This window comes from Phalacrocorax carbo, chromosome 2 (assembly GCF_963921805.1).
Source record: "Phalacrocorax carbo chromosome 2, bPhaCar2.1, whole genome shotgun sequence".
Taxonomy (NCBI): domain Eukaryota; kingdom Metazoa; phylum Chordata; class Aves; order Suliformes; family Phalacrocoracidae; genus Phalacrocorax; species Phalacrocorax carbo.
In genome coordinates, this window is record NC_087514.1 from 12,605,006 (window position 1) to 12,626,390 (window position 21,385).

General features: G+C 41.3%; 1 protein-coding gene across 2 annotated transcripts in view; it reads right to left on the bottom strand.

Moving 5' to 3' along the window:
* Positions 1–21,385, bottom strand: part of NSMCE2 (NSE2 (MMS21) homolog, SMC5-SMC6 complex SUMO ligase) — a 136,148-nt gene that overhangs the window by 71,095 nt on the left and 43,668 nt on the right. The window lies entirely within an intron of this gene.

The window sequence follows — 21,385 nt, forward strand, 5'->3', positions numbered from 1 at the left end:
GAAAATATGTCAAGCAAAAATTCGTAAGCATGATCTCAGTTTCTTTTGACTCCAGTTGGATTCCTGCTCTGAAACCATAACCTCGCATTATTATTTATTTCAGCAAAAGTAACTATAAAATGTAGGGTCTCAGTGTCATTTAACTCAGTTGCTGTATACAGGGTACTTCTCACATTAACAACAGGGAAAGCTGAACCTCTGCAGTCAAACTTACTTACATGAGTGGTAAAGGTCAACATGTTAACAACCACCAGTGTAACAGTGAACGTCACTGAAACCAAACACGACTCCATCCAAAAAAGTGAAATGAGAAATAACTTTTTTAAGAGTTTTCAAAACCTCCACTCACTCACCATTTCTGAATCAGCTTTTAAGAAGCTTATAACCTACATGAATGATGAGTGTGATAACACCAGCAAAAGCAGTGCAGGTAGCTAACATAAAAGGAAACCACCCCAATTTATTTGTCCTGTGTGAACACGAAGCATTATGCTGTACAGGCAGGCAAAAACATAGTTTCCTGAAAAGCACTTGCTTACAGTAATTGTATCTGGAAAGATCTGAAGAATAAATGACTGGAAATAAAAGGAAAGTCACCACACAGGCAATATTAATGTACTCCAAGAATGCAAAGAGCACTTTGGGAATCCCCAGAAAACAATAATTAAAGTTTTTCCTTCTATTTCTAAGGCCAGCTTTAAATTCTAGGAACTGTACCTTTGATAGGTCTTCATAAAAACTAGCTTACCGGTGGTGGGCTGGGGACTGTGCTATGCAATTGTTACCAGCAACAGTACAAACTCTGAAAGAAGGAGGGCACCTGACAAATCATTGAATCACAGAATGGTTTGACTTGGAAGGGACCTTAAAGATCATCTGGTTCCAACCGCCCTGCCCCAGGCAGGGACACCTTCCACTAGATCAGGTTGCTCAAAGTCCCATCCAACCTGACCTTGAACATTTCCAGGGAGGGGGCATCCACAACTTCTCTGGGCAACCTATTCCAGTGTCTGACCACCCTCATAGTGAATAATTTCTTCCTTACATCTAATCTAAATCTACCCTCTTTCAGTTTAAAGCCATTAGCCCTGTCCTATCACTGCATGTCCTTGTAAAAAGTCCCTCTCTAGCTTTAGTGTAGGCCCCCTTTATGTCATTAATGCTAAGCATTTTCCGAACCAGACAAAGGTTATTTCTAATCTAGCGTACCCCAAACATATGGCAAAACACACCAATCTGAAAAAAGGGAGGAAAGCATCACTTCTGCTGAGTCACTCTTCCCTTACCACACGCATTAAATTCTGCCACTCACCAGACCACGATACTATTCATTGTGAAAGACAGGAAAAGACCCTACGGAGAAAAAAATGGTCCACTTCAACAAATCGTTTACAGCTTCCAGAGTTTACAGAGATGTTGGAAATCCTACAGAATGTATTTTATTTCAGCAGCCAAAGAAATAATATCTTCTTGTAAAAATGGACTTTGAGGGTATATAAAATGTTACATAGACAAGAAGTCTTTACTTCCCTTTTAATCAAAGTGAAGTAATCCAGAGAATGATTATTTCTTCCAAGAGTAAAGCCAGTTTGACACACATACTTTAGGCAGATGCGAGTTGTGGCAAGAAGAAAAATAAGAAAAAACCATGCACTGCCAGGGGATAGCATGGAGTTTTCAAAGGCACCTGGAGATAAAAGATCATCTACCACAACATCCAACTGCAAATGGGAAAGACTCATGAGCACCTTGGAGCACTGTGACTACGAAAGACCAACAGAAGGTCATCGCAGATGCTCAAACTGCTGCATAAAGCCAAACAGCATACAGTCCTCATCCTATGAAATTTCACAAAAGGAGCAAAGGAAAACAGAACATCCTGTGCCCAGGGCAATGGGGGCAATCATATGCACTCAAGTGATTTGCTTGTGTCAGCATCACAGTAAACTGCTGTGAAAGAATGCCTACCACAACCAAAACCAACATTGTCCAGTACTCAGCCGGAGAAGAAACTTGGCCATCAGGTGTATGGAAGCACAAGAAAGCAGTTACTAAATCAAAATACATTTGAAATCCAACACATTAGAGAATAACGATTTGATCTGGACAACATGTCGTGCAAACATACTCCTTTCTGCAACAGCTCCATCAGGCTGTTTATACAGACATTCTCTTTTTAACATAAAAATAACATGTAAACACAGGATCGCACTCACAAGGATAGTCCAAAAAACAACCCATCACCAAGGCCTGTCCTCATCACAAAGGAGAGTACTATGGCTAGATACCATATAGAAGATCCAGCTGTGTATACTAAAAAAAAAAAACAAACCAAGTGCTTCTAAGTTGCTGATACTCACAAAAGGAGTAGAAGAAATGATGTGAACATTCATTACAGACATTCATCTGTAGCAAAGACAATGTCAATAATATTTTCCTCTCCACAGGGACTATGTTACACATTGATATAGTTACATCAGGCTCTTTTTATCTTTTTTTTGACTCATGGAAGATTTGAGTACAGAAATTCACCAACATATCATCTTCAATCATACTCCCAGTGTGAGAGGTGAAGAGAAAGGCACAGCCAATGTTAGTTCAAACAGTGGCTCTCTTGACTCCAACTTCCAGAATTAAAGGACTTTACATGCGTGAGCAGAAAAAGAGCAGGAACTGTAACTTACACTGTCATGTTAGCAAAAAGAACAAAAAAGGACAGATGTTTGAGAAACTGCATTATATGCACAGGAATAAGTTTTGCCCCTGCCACTGTGGAGCTACAAAAATTTGCATATAGACATCTCTACTAACCTCAAGAGAACAGCTATCCAAAACCCTCCCTTGGCTACATAACTATAATCCCACAGCTTGCTGCCATATATCTAAAACAGTAAGAGTTAGCATCCTATTTGCTAAAGGCAACATGGACATTTCCACCAGTCATCAAGAAAAAAAAAGTCTTTCACACCAGCTATTTTCCCAATTGCAATACATTACATTGTGAGGATAGTCCAGCAATGCAGCATATGACACAGGCTCAGACAACCATCTAATACAGAAACCTTAAGAGTCAGATGATAGAGCTGGTCAAAGAATGCTCTTTCCTGTAGTTTAACTTCTTTCACATGTACAATTTAAATTCAGTTTCTGTTCATCTCCAGACGATTGCTTTCATTAAAATGATTAGTAGAGACACCGTCCCAGACCACACTCGATACTGCACCATCACGTATGCTATTACTGAAATGCCAGGTAGACCTTCTGGAAGGTCAACACGTCACAGGTGAATAATAAGGCATGTCCACCCACTATAATAACAAGCAAATACGTTTGCTGTGCACAAGCAATTTCTCGTTGGTGCTGCATATCCTATTCCATGAAGAGGATTGAGGATGGTCTAACCCAACAACATAAATGAAAACAAATGAAAGAAAATATGACGTCAGTCCTAGTTTCTCACAGTAGGACAGAATTGCAATATCTTACACACTGCATCAGCACAAGACCCTTACAGATACCTTACAGTTTTCTTTAGTTCTCACCACCCACTCCTACTCTACAGATTCATGAGGGATGTAGTGATGATGAGATCAGCATAACAAAATGTATGAGGACAGTACAAACATAGGATATGGCTAAGGGACAGGTCAAAAGTATTGATATTTAGGGCAACAAGTTGGGGTCACATTTCTTCTTGGTCTCAGCAGCACGTTAGACAGATGTTTACTAGCAAACCTGAAGCCATTGGCACGTTCAATTTGTCAATAAAAGTTACTTCACATGGGAACCATGAAAGACATGTTAAGCAAACAACTATTCGTTCAGTAGCACTGTCAGCCAAAACCAGCATGCTAAGTAACACCTTGCAGTCATTAGTCAATCCATTGAGAGTTACATTGGTTTTGAAATGGGGTGGAGGCATACACACCCTACAAAGCATCCTGGAAATGACATATAACTATGAACTGGGAGTGTTCAGGACATATGGTGAAAAAAACTATCGGTCAAAACAGCTTGTTTACAGTAATAGACAAAGCAAAAGCATCTGCTATGACAGTCCCATAGCGGTGAAGAACCACATGAGTATTTACATGGTAGCTCAGCAATAAGAGGGAGAACAGACATGTCATATATGATAATTAATGATACTCCATACTTGATCTATCAGCAGTGCTGATAGGAAAACACATTTAGAAACACTAAAAAAATGATTGTTTAGAGAAACGTATGTGTGGTTTGCCTATCAAAAGATACATTTGCTCATGGCAACAGACCACACCACCTGCTCACAGCTGACATGTGCAGGGGTTACTGCGTTTGACGGGCAATGCTTATGGCTCATTTGAGTCAGTTCATGGCAGGTCTTTGACTTCTGCCAGTATCTATCTGTAAGGATCAGCCTTCCTTTTGTAGATTCTTTTACCGGTAGTGTTTCTATTCCATGCATAAACCGTTAGACTATGCCTCCAAAAATTAGGCTTTCTGAAAGGCCAGCTTGAACAACCTAAAACAACTGTAAACTCAGGGTATTCTAAGGGGCAGTCTGGGGAACTTTTATTTCATCAGTTACCATAACCACCAAATGGGAAGTAAATTATTCTGTTCCAGACCAATCCCAGAACCAGTGAGGTCAAAGGTACCATAGACTAAAATTGGACCAGCTTGTGGTATTAGTCTACATACAGTAAGTGATCAGTGTCTAAAAAGGCACTAATTAGCATAAATCTGCATGCATCATTGCAGCATTTAGCAATTTGTCTTTCCCAGTATTATGTCCCAAAACACTTTACAAACATTAAACAATTTAGCTTCAAACACCCATTGTGACATACGTACCTTCAACTGTATTTTACAAACGGGGAGACTGTGGCATGAAGAGATGAATAACTTGGCCTAAGGTTACGCAAGGAGACTGGCAAAACCAAGAATAAATAAATCTGGGTTCTGTGCTTTGAGCACAACACCATCCTTTCACCTCCTCCTTTAGCTGAGGGAAAGTTCAAATTAACACGTGCATTTGGTTCACTCTCTACAAAGAGGCCTGAAACAGCTTGTGGCTGCTTGGCAAACTTTGCGATAAAAGAGCGGCGTTCTGCGTACCACAGAAATGCTCCTCTGGACTTTGCATTGCAGTGGTTCAGCATGTGACGTTCCACAGTTGTTATTTAGCCTTTTTTTTCTTCTTTCTCTAGCACAGAAGTAATTTAGCTGCATGTTTTTAATCCTGTCACTGTTTCTACGTACCCTTCCTCAGGGCTATCTTTTACATCCTTTGGTTTTTGGGAGTTTGCCAGTGCCATCATTTTATTTCTCAGAAATTTCTTGCCACGCCTAAACCATGTTGAGGTTTCCTCAAAGCATTGATGCAATCTGCTAAAGAACTATCTTTTCAAATAATTCAAAATTCTCACCTTAATCTTTCAAGCCACACATTATTTGCTCCCTGTAATTTAATCCCTACAAAATATGGACTTCTAAATTTTAATTTATGGATTTTATTGACACTTGCTATTTGTGAGGCAAAGAAACATTCCTGCTTGCTAATGGCATTTTTAATGACCAAGTCAGCTGACACAGCAGAAATTCTTCATTTTCCAGATTCTTTGTTGTTTCATTTATGAAAGGGAGGGTGATGAGTCACTCAGTGCTAAGAAGCTCAGAGGTATGTAGTTACCTAGATATTTATATCCTTTTGGGACAACCTGAAAAAGGATATATTGATGTCTCCAGCTAACTCTAAATTCATAGTAATTTAGACCATATTTACAGCCATGTGCCTGTGCATATGCTTATGGAACACTGATAGCAGCTGCATCTTTTGAAGAAAAACTTAGTATCTTATAGCTCCTGTTGGGACAGAATTCCTTATCTCTGTGAATTTGATACTGTAAAGGAACTCTGTCAAGATTTTTCAGACAGACAACTTCAGGTACCTCAGGACTTGGGGTGACTAGCCTAAGACATCCTACAAAGACCCAGTGTTCAGAACCTGGGTATCTCACACTTTTGGAATTGACACCACTTTAAAATGACTGACCCAGATATGGACATACCTAAAACTACTTATTTCAGAGAACAAATGTCAAGAATTGGCTGGCTACAGCAACAAGTAGAGACACTGTCAAAGTAGCCTCCCTGTGCATCTTCATCAGATAAAAATAACTATTCTTCCTTTATTTACATCTGCTATGCAACAAAATAAACCAAAAATGCATGTCACATTTCTTTCTTGTTTAACAATTCCTACGTCCTATTATTTCATCCTTACCTCACTAAATAATTTATTATTACAAATATGCAGTCTTTCAACACGCACATTTAGTTTACCTCAGGGTAAGTCAAAGTTTGCTGTGATTATTTATTATAACCTTTTTTTTTTTCACTGAGAGGGAAAATAACATGGGAGCTAAGTAAATTTGTGGGTTGAGTCACCCATACACTTTGTGAATCATGTGAGAACCAATTCTACGTGAGTCACCACTGTAACTGAATCAGGCTGCAAAATTTCAGCTCAACCTAAACAGTCATTTATTATTCTTCAATGGCTGGATTCAAACCCTTAGTGAATATCAGATCATTTGTTGATGCACAAATAAAACACAGCTCTTGGAAACATCTGCAAGGGCAGTCAAAAAGGATATCATCATTCAGGCGCAGGAGCTGCACTAGTTTGAACACAGCACTGCTGCAGTCAGAATTGCCTGAGGGCTCACATCTGATTCACGAGATTCAACACCTCTATACATCATGGCTGCAGGGCTGGGACTCCAGTTGAGCAATACCTTCACAGACAATTGTGAAATGCCAAGAGAGGCATATTTATGAGGGCTGACCCATACTTATGACACATACTGCCTATTAAACCGGGCCAGCACAACAGAAAATGACTGTCAGCACGTTTCAGATATCCCAAAACTCTGCCAGAGTAACAGTCTGAAGGTGAGGCAGGGTTGCCATGGTTCAAAAGCAGCATGTCAACATGGTGGTTGTAGCTAAGGTGTCCCCCACAATGAAATTGTTGGAACCCGTGGAAACACTTTCCCTTCCCTACTTTGAACGCAGCTGGAGAGGTTTAACCTTTATAAAGTAAGCACGAAGGGGCACACGCTGCTTCCATGTATACTGGGGCATATCCAAAACTAACTCCTCACAAGTTGTGGCACGGTAGAGTCATTTTGGTAAGGCTAGAATGGACTTTGGCCCACCCTGTTTGCTTTCTGTCTCCTGTTTAGAAAAGAACCATATATACAGAGTGGGATTAAAGCAAATGAGCACCAGGTGGAGAGACAAAATTGACTGGGCACAAATGCAGTTTATAGCCTGAACAGCATTTCTTGGGGTTCCCATCTGATAGGCATTTCACCTCAGGTAAAACACTTTACTCTGCACGTGTTTTAGCAGAAAAAAACCCCAGCTCTTTATATTTTCCCCAGTTACCCACTATGGTAGAGACAAGACTGGGAGCACCTTTTGTTTCTCTCCAAGACCTCTTGTGCACTGCTTTGCAAAGTGCAAAGGGATAAAAAGAAGCAATGAAAGGGGATCTTACTTAAATACCAGTATTGAAACTACTACCAATAGTGTAAACCTGGCTCATAAAGACAGCAACAAATGTGAGCATTAGAAGTGAGGTTTTCCCAAGGTACCAAAGTAAAGAAAGTTAATGGATATTTAGGACCTCAATCCCTTCAGCATTTCTGAAAGCCCAACTTGCCTGTGGTTTGCCGTGAGGGTTGAACTGAAATTTCAACCAAACAGAAGTCTGTCTTCATCTTGTTTCTCTGTAGTTTTTCAGTGTACGAAGTATGAATACAACAAAGCAAAACACTCTACAGTATCTAGGAGACATTTATGAAAACACCTATAAAATATGGTTCAAGACACAGTGGAAGAGCAAGTATAAATTTACTGATCTCTTCTTGTCTATGGAAAGTTCTGCCACGTATGCTACATAGTTTATATGCAAGCTAATTTTGGTGCACTAGAGATACACAGCATCTTGTCCTAAGCAGTTTTGCCTGAGCACAGATTAAGGCTTATAACAGCAAAAATAACTATTCTTATAAAAATGTTGTTTTGTTTTAACAGCATGTTAGAAACTGTGAGGCAGATGGTGCATCTGTTTTAGCAAGGTTGATTCAGCAAATGCATCAGGCTGTTGAACCAGTTTACCAAGCTGCTGATTAATTCACATATTTAGAAAATACATTAACATGGATATTAGAGCATGTTTTTTGTCTTTAATATCCCACTCAAGCTGATGGGAATTTAGACATTGATTTCAGTGGGAGCAGAAGAAGGCCCTAAGGTGATTTCAGATTAACAACCTGTTTACTCTTGTATGGCTCTGTTTGGCTGACTGGAATCACTAAAACCCATGTTTTCCATAGTGTGGAAATAAAGGGCTAAATCCTAAAAACAAGAACAATTCAGTGTTATCTTCATCAGCTCCTACAAAACACTGTTGATTTATGCCAGCTGTGAAGCTTATCCCTGTTTAAATACAAAGTGTGACTTATCCTTTGGAGAACTGTATACAGCATGCATTGTTAAAATCAGCTGATTTTCCAGAGGGATGTTTTCCATATTCCTTGGGTATACTTCCAGTGAAAGTCAAGCAGACTTTTTCAATTTTTACTCCTCTCGTTTTTGGTTGTTTTTTTTTTCATTCAGATGAGATTAAATTCTTGTCCCAAGAAAGTTCTTCAGCACTGACAGCATTTATTCTTCATACTCTCCAAAACAGCAATGTGAGTCACGTTGTCATTTTTCATTAAGACTAAATGCAACCTTTAAACTTTGGGGAAACAGCAATAAGATTTCTAAGTACTCATGCTTTATTTGAATTCACATTAGTTAAAAAAAACTTATATCCTGGCTGACACTTACAGCCTAGACTCACCAAAGTAAGTCTGTATTAATATATGGGCAAAGAGGGCAATACCTGCATCAGGGTCAGCTCCACCTTTAACAAATACCACTGAATTCAGTGATGGTGCAGAGCTGCACTAACCAGAAAAAAAAAAAAAGAGTGCAACCGCAGTATGCCCCCAACTCTCCTTATAAGGAGGGAGGACCCACCTTCCTTACACTGCAGTGGGTGCAAAGCACCTCACCCGTTGACAGTCCCAGTCTGTGCCCCGCGGCAGAGCTGCCTTTTACTTTGCACTTCACTGTGAATGCCTTGGAGACAAGTGTCTCGTTTGAGCCTTCCCACATATCACACTCTTCAATCATTATTAGTGATGTTTTCATATCCAGCTTCCTATTGGGACAGCCCTCAATAGAGTTTATTAGCCACTAAATCCCAGGACTTACTTCCATTCTTATCCTTCTTGATTTACCAGTTCTGGCTGACAGCTTTTCATCGGCTCCCTGAAGGGAGTATATCACCTGACAGAGAGGATATTTTCAACTACAATTCTTTTCCTCGTCTTTGCTTATAGGTCCCATCTTTGTAATTAACAGAACTAACAGCAAAGCCTCAGAAACAGAACTGTTTCAGAAAATTAGCAGAGGGCCTTTGTTCCTAGTATGCTAAATTAAGCTGCTTATATGTTCCTCTATAGTCAACAATTTTTGCGAAGACAACACGTGTCATTTAACACGTGGATTAATCTTGTCTACATTACCTCCCTACATATCCTTCCCACCAACTTTCAAAATCCTCAGAGTCTATCCACACCTTTCCTGTAACCTATCAGAGCATCCAGAGGCTGGTTCTTGCCACTAGATATCTGATGATGCCAGTCCCTGTCACTCTACCTGTTTGATTTTCAAAACAAATGCCTTCACACTTTCTCCTGGTTCTCCTGCTGTGGGAAAGCTCTTCATAAGCATTTGGTAATATATCTTTAAATACTTCTTCAAAATCCTGATTTATTATTAGGCTCCCCAGAAACCCCTTCACAACTGTCCAACAGTTTCTGTGCTATGACAGCTGTGTGTCCTGCACGACTGAGCCCAACCTGATTCCAGAGCAGCCCTTTTCATACAAATCCTCACAAAACTGGGTCCTGAGATTTTGGACAAAATCTAAATAGTTTTTTTATTATAGGTCATTACACGGACTTCCACATGTTAACTCAAAACCACTTGCTTCGTATTCTTCACATCAAAGGAAACCTGAAAAATTGTGAACAATATAATAAGCTGTAATTAAACGCAATATTAGCAATAGTAATATCTAACTGTAAGGTGGGTACCAGATGCAATCTGATAGCTGACTGTAGAATAGAAAGTACATAAGAAGAGTTTTTAAAAATTCAGATACATTTGTTTAGCAACTCTCTTGCAATTGATATGCCTTTTTAAAAATCTAAATGTAAATTACCAATCCAGGTTTAAAATTATGACTAAAAATGGAATCATGTTCCAACTCTCCAGCCAGTATAGATTCCTCCATTTTACATAAGCCCTTGATTTTTACATATTGTTGGATCTAATTAAAATCCAACTCTAAAACAGTTTTTAAATAGTTCATAGTTAAAATAACAATTTCTGTAAATGAGACTGGTGTGTGACAGCACTATTAACTTACGTCTGCAAAATGTGAGTAGGGGTGAGAAGAAACAGGTTAAAAATAAGAGTCCATAACTGCAGCTGTAAGGCTGAAGGAGACAGCGCTACCTGAGTGTTTGCATGGCAATAGGAGAAAAGAGGAGCACGAAATAGAAAAATTCCTAAATGGGGGTACTCCTCACATATACTGATGAAATACTGTTTGTAAAAGCAAAATAAATTTAAAAGCCTGACCTCAAATTTAAATACGCTTTTCTTAATATTGCCTGGGCTGACGAGAAAAGGTTATGGAATAGAAATCTTGTTGCAATAAATACTTACTCACGCAGGGAGTCAAACTAGTATGAGTTTGGCTGTAATACTGAAAAAACTCAGTACTTCTTTGACTATCAAAAACATTCCTGTTATGCTGGCTGACAATCCCAGAAATGTGATGTTGTCCATTACTAGAAACTGTCATTTACTGTAAGATTTAAAAGCATAAAAAAAGAAGTTATTGTCCTCTGAATTTATCCCTCTATGTATGCAAGTATTTCCTTTCTGTTATTTTTCAAACTCCATAGATACATTCTTTTCTTGCTCCTCAGTTTCTGCAATGCTATCAAATTTGTCTCCCCAGATTCTTTCAGGCTGCTAGCATAAACCCTATGCCAGCCAACTGTCCCCATCACACCTCCCCTGCCATTTGAACTTCTCCCTACATCTTCCTGAATTTACAGTCCTTGCTCTTATATTTAGTATTGGTTTTGAACTCGTCCTTTCTCTTTCTCATATTACTTTCTTTTCCTGTTTTTTTTTCATCTTTTGAAGCTCATCTCATCACCATTCATCACAATTTTTAAGTACTGCACTTTCCTTCTTGTAACTCTATCAAACTCACTTTTCCTTCATTTCTCTGACTCATTCACTGTATATCACATGCTAAACTGATTCCTCTCTTATTACTAGCCCTAATTATGGGATGCCTCCATTATTCCTTTTATATATTACATTCTCACCAAACACCACCTCCTGAGTCACTGGAAAAGGATTTAGGGAGCAGACAGAGTGGGCAACTGCCTCCCCTCCATGCATGGGTCATCAGTCTCACAGAAACGGCAGGTTTTACTGACCTCTTTGCAGGTTACTATAGTACATGCTGTCCCAAGTTCACCCACCGGTACCTACGAATATTTTGTCCTGCGAGTGCTCCTGCTGCATACTTTCCTCAACTGTCAGTGACCTCCTTAAGTCACCTCACTACAAAGTGAAAATACACCATCCAAAGTGGAACAGTGTAACTCACCTTAAGTAACTAAACCTTGTAGTTGCATCTCACACTTCAACAGAGTTCTTCTCTATTAGTACATGTCACAGCAAATTACTTAAATTTGACTTGACACTACTCTGTAGTTATTCACAATCAGATGAAATTTCAGCTACTCTCAGCTGATCACTTGCTATTTTGGCCAGTTCCTATAGATTAACTATTATTTATCTCCATTGTGATTGCTCCCCTATTTTTTTTGTCTTCTGCCATGCAATATAAAGTCACATGATAATATTTCTTGCTTCATGAGTTTCTCTTCTCCACCAACTCCGCCAGCACATTCTCTTGTCCAAGGGACTTTAGTTTGGACAGCAGACACAGCTTTTCTCTACAAAATATAGGGCAGTTGATATCTGCCCTTGCTCCTCAAGTTCATGACAGACTCCTGTGATGAGCAATGAGGAATCTCATCTTGTTCTATAAAATACCAAATGGAAAAGGACAGAAGAACAGGACAAACAACTCCCTGAGGAAGTTATGGATTACAGTCAGTAAACAGATCATTAACTGGTCAACGGTTTAATTGTTCGCATGACAGAGAGAATGAGACATGCCTACTGCAAAGCTGGGTAACAAAACTGAAAAGGAAGAACACCCAACTCACTGGCAGAAGAAAAAAAACTCTTCTGCAGAGTCACTAACTCAAAATGGAATAATTAAAACTCCCACTTCAGAAGCTACCACTTTGAAGTGAACTGCAGATCTCTATTTGCATATTAGGAGCGCTTGTGTTGATTTCCATGCTCCATCTGGGCAAGAGATTGCAGATGAGGATGACAAGGCTCTGAATTAGGACAAATCAAATGGATGTGGACTCACGAAATCCTGTAGAGATAATTATGAGTCTCTCAAAATAATGTAATTAGTATATTAGCATGGTTTCCTCCTTTAGCAGTCAATACATTTAAACAATAAGTAATGTCCTTATGTCTGCTATTTAATATGTCAGCCCTGCTAAAAGTCCTTTGCACCCTTCTGATTGGTGTGCCAGCATCATTATAAGCCCCTACTTTGTGGCAGACAACTAGATGCACAAAAAGTCTAAGTTGTAGCAGAGATGCAAATTGTAGCACTGAAGATTTAGAGATCCTGCTACCTAATGCAATTCCCTCCCTAAATTAGACAGTTAGACTCTTTATAAAATGGATGGAGAAAGCTAAATGTCAAAAAACAGGAATCACAAAAGCCAAGCAAAATCTAAGCAAAGACTGCCTAAGTGACAGGGAGTCCTGTTCCTCTGATAGCAGCGGGTCCCTCCACCACAAACCCTTTCTTTGAGTTAGTTGCTTAAGCCAGGCAAATCCTTCCTCGTACACAATAATGAGAGAAATCCACATGCTATCAGATTTAATATCTCAGTGGTTAAAACAGTAATCAGTAAGGTGAGTGACCCATTTTCAGATCTCTGGTCATCCCATATTAGTTGTCCTAGCCCATAGGCTGTTGGGTATTCAGGGGTAAGGCATCTCAATCTCTCCTGTTTGAAGTTGTTCCACTTTGTATAACTAATTAAAAGATAATTGAAGCAAGTACTTGAACCTGGCTCTCCCACATCCCAGGTTATTGCCTAACCATTCAGCTGTGGATTCAGTCTCTCATTTTGTTTCTGCAAGGTTTTTAAATCATGTAGGCACTTTTGAAAATCCTATTCTCTGTATTTTACATACAAATATTCAAAAAGCAGAAAGTCACATTCATTTTGGAATTACCACTACAAATATCTCCCATTCTTCTCATATATAGTACCAGCTCTCTTGCTCAGTGGTGACAGTGAGGTGTTTTGTTTGTTTGTGTGTTGGGGGTGTATGTTCCTTTTCAAACCCTTTATCACAACACAACCCATTTGTGCAAGCACAAAACCAACTTTTTCTGTGGTTCTTAGTTTTGATTCCTTGCTAGGGAAGGCAACAAGAAGCCTCAAACAGTATTCATAGATAGCAGAATAAAGGGATATCGGTCTTTACAACAATTGATGATTGTTCTTCAGATTCTAAAAATATGGTATGGGCTTCAGAAAGCACACGACGTGATGACCAGCTCTCTACCCTAAAGAGCTCGCAAAGTATATGTTGGACCTGGCACACAAGCAAAGATGCAATATAAACCACACATCGGGAGAAACAGAGATTACAAATCCAGGATAATGAAGCACAAGTGAAAGCTTGTAAGGTATTTCAAAATAAGGACAGCCTGGTATAACAGGCATTTGTTCAAGGACTATAAGGGTGTCGTGAGCTGATAAGAGAAAGATGGCAGACTAGGGAAGAAGTAGTTCAAGAAGTAGTACACATGACAAAGTAATTCAAGGAAGGCTGTTCAACTGGTCTACACAGCCAATAAATATTTACATTTATATTATAGTTATCCAAGTATAAAACTTGCTGATATTTTTATTTCATTTCATCTTACATATCCTATATGAGGGTTTAACAAAAGAAAACAAAAGAAAACCCCACCAAAAAAAAAAAAACCCACAAGAAAAGAAAGAAAAAGCCCACACTAATATAACTATTTTAGTTCTGTCACTGACAAAACCTTCCACATAAGTAAAGCCTTAGTTTCAAAATGTGAAGTAATTACAGTCTGAGAAGAGATGAGGGAAAATTTTAGAAATGTTGGGTGAACAGTGACTTAGGAAAAATAACGAGTCCAGCAACAGTATTGTGAAATGTTAAATGCAACAACATTACACAGCAAGCAGGGGAAGATTTTGTTCAAAAAACAAAATTTTGGCTGTGGAAAAACACACTGGCTTATTTATGGTTTCCAGAAATGTTTTTTACAATACAGCATCCCGTCAGCCTTCAGCTTACAGGAGTTCTTCCCCGTAGCAGAGGCTTGTGGTGACATAATACAGGCACAAACCAACCCCCAGAACAAAAGGTTAAAGTCTTTTACAATATTTAATTTCTGTAGAGATTTAAACATTTAAATATGTCATTACAAAACAAAATGACTCAGTATAGATGTAATTCAGATGTACCAAAATGCATTAGTCATTCGATAAAACAAGCACTGAGGATTTACTAAAAATAATTTACAGAAAAAAATAACAACATATATTTACTTTACTGAATGGTTGTTGTGGAAAACACATAAAACCAAATCTTGCATAAATCACCTTAATTTGCCTACCCCAAAACTAGGACTGCTAGTCCTAGTCCCAAAGCAGCGTAGCTGACTCACATACAGTTTCCAGCCCCTGTTTTCAACAACAGCACAAGAGGAAGCACTATGTGATGTGTTTGCAAGGCAAGCAAACAGGGCAGGGAACTAACTAACTGACCGGCTGCACGAGGAGCTCCCTGCCAGGTGGGAGTCTCATGAGGGGCAGTTAACCTGCATCAGCTTCCTACTCATCTAGAGATGAGATGGTGCTCCTTCGGAAACACCAGCAACAAGAAGCCCTGTCATCAGGACACAAAACCAGAGGCAAAGCAGTTAATATGGCAGTTGGATTGCAGGGAACGTAAAGAAATCCCAGAGATGTCACCTCCCAGCTGGTGATAACACAGCCTAGGTCACCAGCACAGCCTTTCTGGTACTTTGGCAACCTCAACCCCCGTGGAAGTGCTGAGGGTACATTCTGCCAACCAGGGCTTGTACTGCTCAGATGCTCAGTGCTCCTCCCTGGGGCAGGGAGCTGGGAAGGTACATTCTGACAAAGTCACTGCTACACTCAGTGAGGAGCTGCCAAGAGAGGTCAGCCGGCTTCGCTGCACCAGGGGTGCTATGAAGGAGGTCAGTAGGATCTTTGAAGAAATTTTTCCAAGACACAAGTTTAAGCCCCACAGGGGCTTAAATTACCAGATGTCTGCTGGAAATACAGTGCAGCAGAGAGGAAACAGTCTAGGAGGCTCCTAGAGTGTGTGGAAGATAACTTCCTGACGCAGCTGGTGAGTGAGCCAGACAGGGAAGGTGCCCCACTGGACCTGCAGTTTGTGAACAGAGGAGGATTTGTGGATGATGTGATGGTTGGAGGCTGTCTTGGGCTTAGCAATCACAAAATCACAGGGTTTTCAACTCTTGGAAAAGTAAGGAGGAGCATTAGCAGAATGGCCACCTTGGGCTTCCGAAGGGTAAACTTTAGCCTGTTTAGGGGCCTGGTTGACAGACTCCCTTGGGAGGCAGTCCTGAAGGGCAAAGGAGTCCAGGAAGGCTAGACATTCTTCAAGAAGGAAATCTTAAAGGTGCAGAAACAGGCCATCGCCATGCGCTGAAAGTTGATCTGCTAGGGAAGAAGACCAGCCTGGCTGTACAGAGAGCTTTGGCTGGAACTCGGGAGAAAAAAAGGAGTTTATGACCTTTGGAAGAAGGGGCGGGCAACTCAGGAAGGCTACAAGGACATTGTGAAGTTATGCAGGGAGAAAATTAGAAGGGCCAAAGCCCAGCTAGAACTTAATCTGGCTGCTGCCATAAAAGACAACAAAAATATTACTATACATATATTAGAAACAAAAGGAGGGCTAAGGAGAATCTCCATCTTTTAGTGGATGCCAGGGGAGAAACATAGTGACCAAGGATGAGGAAAAGGCTGAGGTATTTAATGTCTTCTTTGCCCCAGTCTTTAATAGTACGACCAGTTGTTCTCCGTGTACCCAGCCCCCTGGGCTGGAAGACAGGGATGGGGAGCAGAACGAAGCCCCCATAATCCAAGGGGAAACAGTTAGTGACCTGCTACACCACTTAGAAACACACAAGTCCCTGGGGCTGGATGGGATCCACCCAAGGGTACTGAGGGAGCTGGCAGAAGTGCTCACCAAGACACTTTCAATCCTTTATCAGAGGTCCTGGCTAACTGGGGAGGTCCCACTTGACTGGAGGTTAGCAAATGTGACGCCCATCTGGAAGAAGGGCCAGAAGGAGGATCTGGATAACCACAAGCCTGTCAGTCTGACCTTGGTGCTAGGGAAGGTTATGGAGCAGATCATCTTGAGTGCCATCACATGGCACGTAAAGGACAACCAGGTGATCAGGCCCAGTCAGCATGGGTTTATGAAAGACAGGTCCTCCTTGACTCACCTGATGTCCTGCTACAACAAGGTGACCCGCTTAGTGGATGAGGGAAAGGCTGTGGATGTTGGCTACCTGGACTTTAGTAAAGCCTATGACGCTGTTTCCAATAGCATTCTCCTGGGGAAACTAGCTGTTCATGGTTTGGACGAGAGTACTCTTTACTGGGTAAAACTGGCTGGATGACTGAGCCCAGAGAGTTGTAGTGAATGGAGCCAAACCCAGTTGTTGGCCAGTCACAAGTGGTCTTCCCCAGGGCTCAGTAACGGGGCCAGTTCTGTTTAATATCTTTATCAATGATCTGGAGGAGGAGATTGAGTGCACCTTCAGTAAGTTTGCATGGATACCAAATTGTGCGGGAGTGTTGATCTGCTTGAGTAGGAAGGCTCTACAGAGGGATCTGGACAGGCTGGATCAATGGGCCAAGGTCAACTGCATGAGATTCAACAAGGCCAAGTGCCCAGTCCTGCACTTGGATCACAACTCCATGCAAAGCTACAGGCTTGGGGAGGAGTGGCTGGAGAGCTGCCTCGTGGAAAAGGCCCTGGGGGTGTTGGCTGACAGCCGGCTGAACATGAGCCAGCAGTGTGCCCAGGTGGCCAAGGCGGCCAACAGCATCCTGGCTTGTATCAGGAATAGTGTGGCCAGCAGGGGTAGGGAAGTGATTATCACCCTGTACTCGGCACTGGTGAGGCCACACCTTGAATACTGTGTTCAGTTTTGGGCCCCTCAGTACAAGTGGGACATTGAGATGCTGGAGCATGTCCAGGGAAAGGCAAAGAAGCTGGTGAAGGGTCTGAAGAACAAACAAGTCTTGTGAGGAGAGGTTGAGGGAGCTGGGGGTGTTTATCCTGGGGAAAAGGAGGCTGAGGGGAGACCTTGTCACTCTCTGTAACTACCTGAAAGGAGGCTGTAGTGAGGTGGGGGTTGGTCTCTTCTCCCAGGTAACAAGAATAGTACAAGAGGAAATGGCCTCAAGTTGCACCAGGGGAGGTTTAGGTTGGATATTAGGAGATACTACTTCACTGAAAGGATTGTCAAGCATTGGAACAGGCTGCCCAGAGAAGTGGTTGAGTCACCATCCCTGGAGGTATTTAAAAGACATGTAGATGTGGTGCTTAGGGACATGGTTTAGTGGTGAACTGGCAGTGTTTAGGTTTACGGTTGGACTCAATGATCTTAAAGGTCTTTTCCAAACTAAAGGACTCTATGATTCTGTTCCATGATTCTAAGAAGAAAGGTATAACTGAAGGACCACAAAGAGGATACAAACTTGCAGAGGGTAGAAGCTGGAAGCCTGTGTCTTCAGGCAACTGCAATAAAGCTGTTTCCTCCTCAAGCTGCACCTAGCTAACAGTTTCAGGAACAGTAGGGGGTGTTTGGGGAGAGAATTCTGAATGGGGATCTCAAGTTTTTGGATTAGTACAAGTACTAAAGAAAGCATCAGTGTTAGTGGCTGATGATGCTCCCCTGTGAAACAGAAGAATCCATCCCTATTATTCAGGTGAGTCTGTTCCTTCCCCAGAACCTAGATCGCTGATGTTGTAGAGAAATTGCCAACACTCACCCAGCCTTCCAAGTTCTACCTCTTGCTGCTAACCTTTGTGGGACAGAAGTAACACAGCCAAGGGAAACCTTGAGCAGCTCCAGTGGAACAGAGAGCTCAGAGCAAGCATGAGAAAGCAGAAATCCCAGTGGTGCTCTCTTCAATCCTTCTAGTCAATGGGAGAGGCTTGGATAGCAAATGTCAGCAGCAGATTAATGCCTGGTTGTATAGCTGCTGCCTCCAACAAGACTTCCATTTCTTTCATTACAATGCCTCAGTCAATGAAGGTGGACTGCTGTGAAGGTATGGAAGCCACCTGAGAGAAAAACATCTCTGTGAAGAGACTTGCTATTCTAGTGAGAATGGCTTTAAACTAAACTCACTGAGGCATGTATACTTGGCCCAGAGGTAAGGGAAGGGAGGAGAAAGTATGTGTGAGAATAGGCCACAAGGGAAAGTTACACATTCTACTTGGAAGGAGGGCATGCAGAGGCTTACCTCAGGTGGCTGGACACTAGTGCACAGAGCTTGGCCAACAAACAAGAAGAACTGGGTGTCTGTGCACAGTCAGAGAGTTCTAATGTGATCAGGATCACAAAGGTTAAATGGGATAGCATCTATGACTGGGACATAACTGGAGGCTGTTCAAGGAGAAAAAGCAATGAAGAAGAAGGGCAGTTGCACTTTCTTACAAAGCACTTCCTTGTCTATGCAGAGGTCCAGTGTGAAACCAGAGACATATCTGACAGGAATCTTCTAGTCAAAAGCAAAGGTAAAAGCCACATTGGCCACGCAGCAGTGAGGGCCTGTTACACATCAGCTGCCCATGGGGACAAAGTGGATAAGGCTGTCTACAAACAACTACCAAAAGCAGCCTTGGTCCTCATTAGGGATTTCAACCATGTGGGCACCATGGCATTCTGCAAGCAATCCAGGGTATTTCTAGACTGCATTGGTGATAACTTTTTAATGCAAATACTAGAGAGACCAAACAAAGATAATACTCTATGTGACCTCTATGCACAAGCAAGGAAGAACAAGTGGCAAATGTGGTGACAGATAGTAGCTTGGGAGCAGTGACCACAAGCTGATTGCATTCAGGATACAAAAGAAGATTGGGAAGGTAAGCAGAAGAATTAGGACTTAGGATTTTATGTGAGTGGACTTTGGGTTATTCAGGAGATGGGTCAGCAGAATCTCCTGGGAAGTTGACGCAAAAGGTGCCTAGGATAGCTGGTAAATGTTTATAGAAAACTTATTCACAGCTCAGGAACAAATAATCCTGTTGTACAAGATGACTGGAAGACCCTCTTGACTAAGCAAGGAGCTTCTTAATGAACTGTAATGCAAAAAGACAGCATACAGCAAACAAGAACAGGCAGCAGAAAAGGAGTACAAAGCACTACTTTGGCACTTAGGAATAAAATTGGGAAAAGTGCATTTAGAATTAAAACAAGTGAGGGATATAAAGAGCAGCAAGAGGGAATGAGTTCAGAGGAAATGTGGGGATGTTACTGAATGGGGGAGATAATCTAGTGGTTGTGCAGATGGAAAAGGCTGAAGCACTCAATACATTTTTGCCTCAGTCTTCACATGCAAAGACTACTCCTAGATTTCCAGGTGTACCAGGATGGTTTGGGAAGGAACAAGTTAGGAACAACAAGTTAGGAATGAGATAGAGCAACTGAATGTACTCAAATCTATGAGGACAGACAAGATTCATCTGAAAGTGCTGAAAGAGTTGGCTGATGTGACTCCAAGAGTCCTGCCTGTCATCTCCATAAAAAAGCATGATCATTGGGGCAGGCCCCTGAAAACTGGAAAAAGTCTAGCACTATGCCTGTCTTTAAAAAAGGCATGAGAACAAGAACTCAGGCAACTACAGGCTGGTTAGCCTCACCTCAGCCCCTGGAAAGATTACATACCACATCCTTTTGGAATCCACCTCCAAACATGCAGAGAACAAAAAGGTAATCACCGACAATCAACATGGACTTACAAAGGGCAGTTCATGCTTGATCAAACTGATTGCCTTATGTGATGAACTGACCTGACATACAGATGTGGGGAGAGTGGTGGATGTAATCAAATGGTCTGGCAGGTAGATTGAAAATTACTGGGACAGCTGGGTTCAGAGGGTAACACTCACAGTAAACATTAGTGTGATATCCAATTGGTAGCCAGTACCAAGCAGAGTATTATAGCAGTGAACAGTAGGGCTGAAAATGTTCAATATTCTCACCAAAGACCTGGATGATGAAACACAAAGCACTCTCAGAAATCTTCTTGACAATACTAACCTAGTGGCATTTGACACATCAAGCGGTAGAGCTTTAATCAAGAAGGACCTTGAGGAAAGTCAGGACTGGTAATACCAAGTTCATCAAGAAAAGTTCTGCAGCTTTTCTAGGGGCAGGGTAACCCCATGCATCCGTGCATGCCAGGAACTGACTGACTTTGTAGCAGCTCTGCTGCAAAGGACAGGGAGGTCATGGTAGATGCCAAGTGAAATACGAGGAAAAGTTCTCACTGCTAATAAAGCAAATTGGATACCAGCCACATTAGGAGCAGCGTGGCCAGCAGGACAAAGGAAGTTACTCTCCCCCAATATGAAGCATTGATTAAGCAATAACAAATACTGCATCCAGTATCAGACTCCCCATCTCAAGAGGAACACGGAGAAACTGGAGTCTGGGGAGGGGCCACGGGCTCCTGATTGATAGAAGTTGAAGCAGCTGGGTTTTTTTAGTCTGATAAACAGGAGGCTAAGAGAGGCAAAAACTACTTGAAGAGGAGTTACACAACTGGTGGAGCCAAGCTTTCCTCAAGTAATAAAAGTGCATGAAAACTCATGTTTTTTTTCTGACAGTGCTATCAACTTAGTGCTTTCTTTTTTAAAAAATAAGACACGCTTTGTTGTTTCTTATTCATTATCTCCTGTAACAAGCAGCCCATAGCCACGACTTAGCTGGCCATATATATAATCCCAGTTGGAC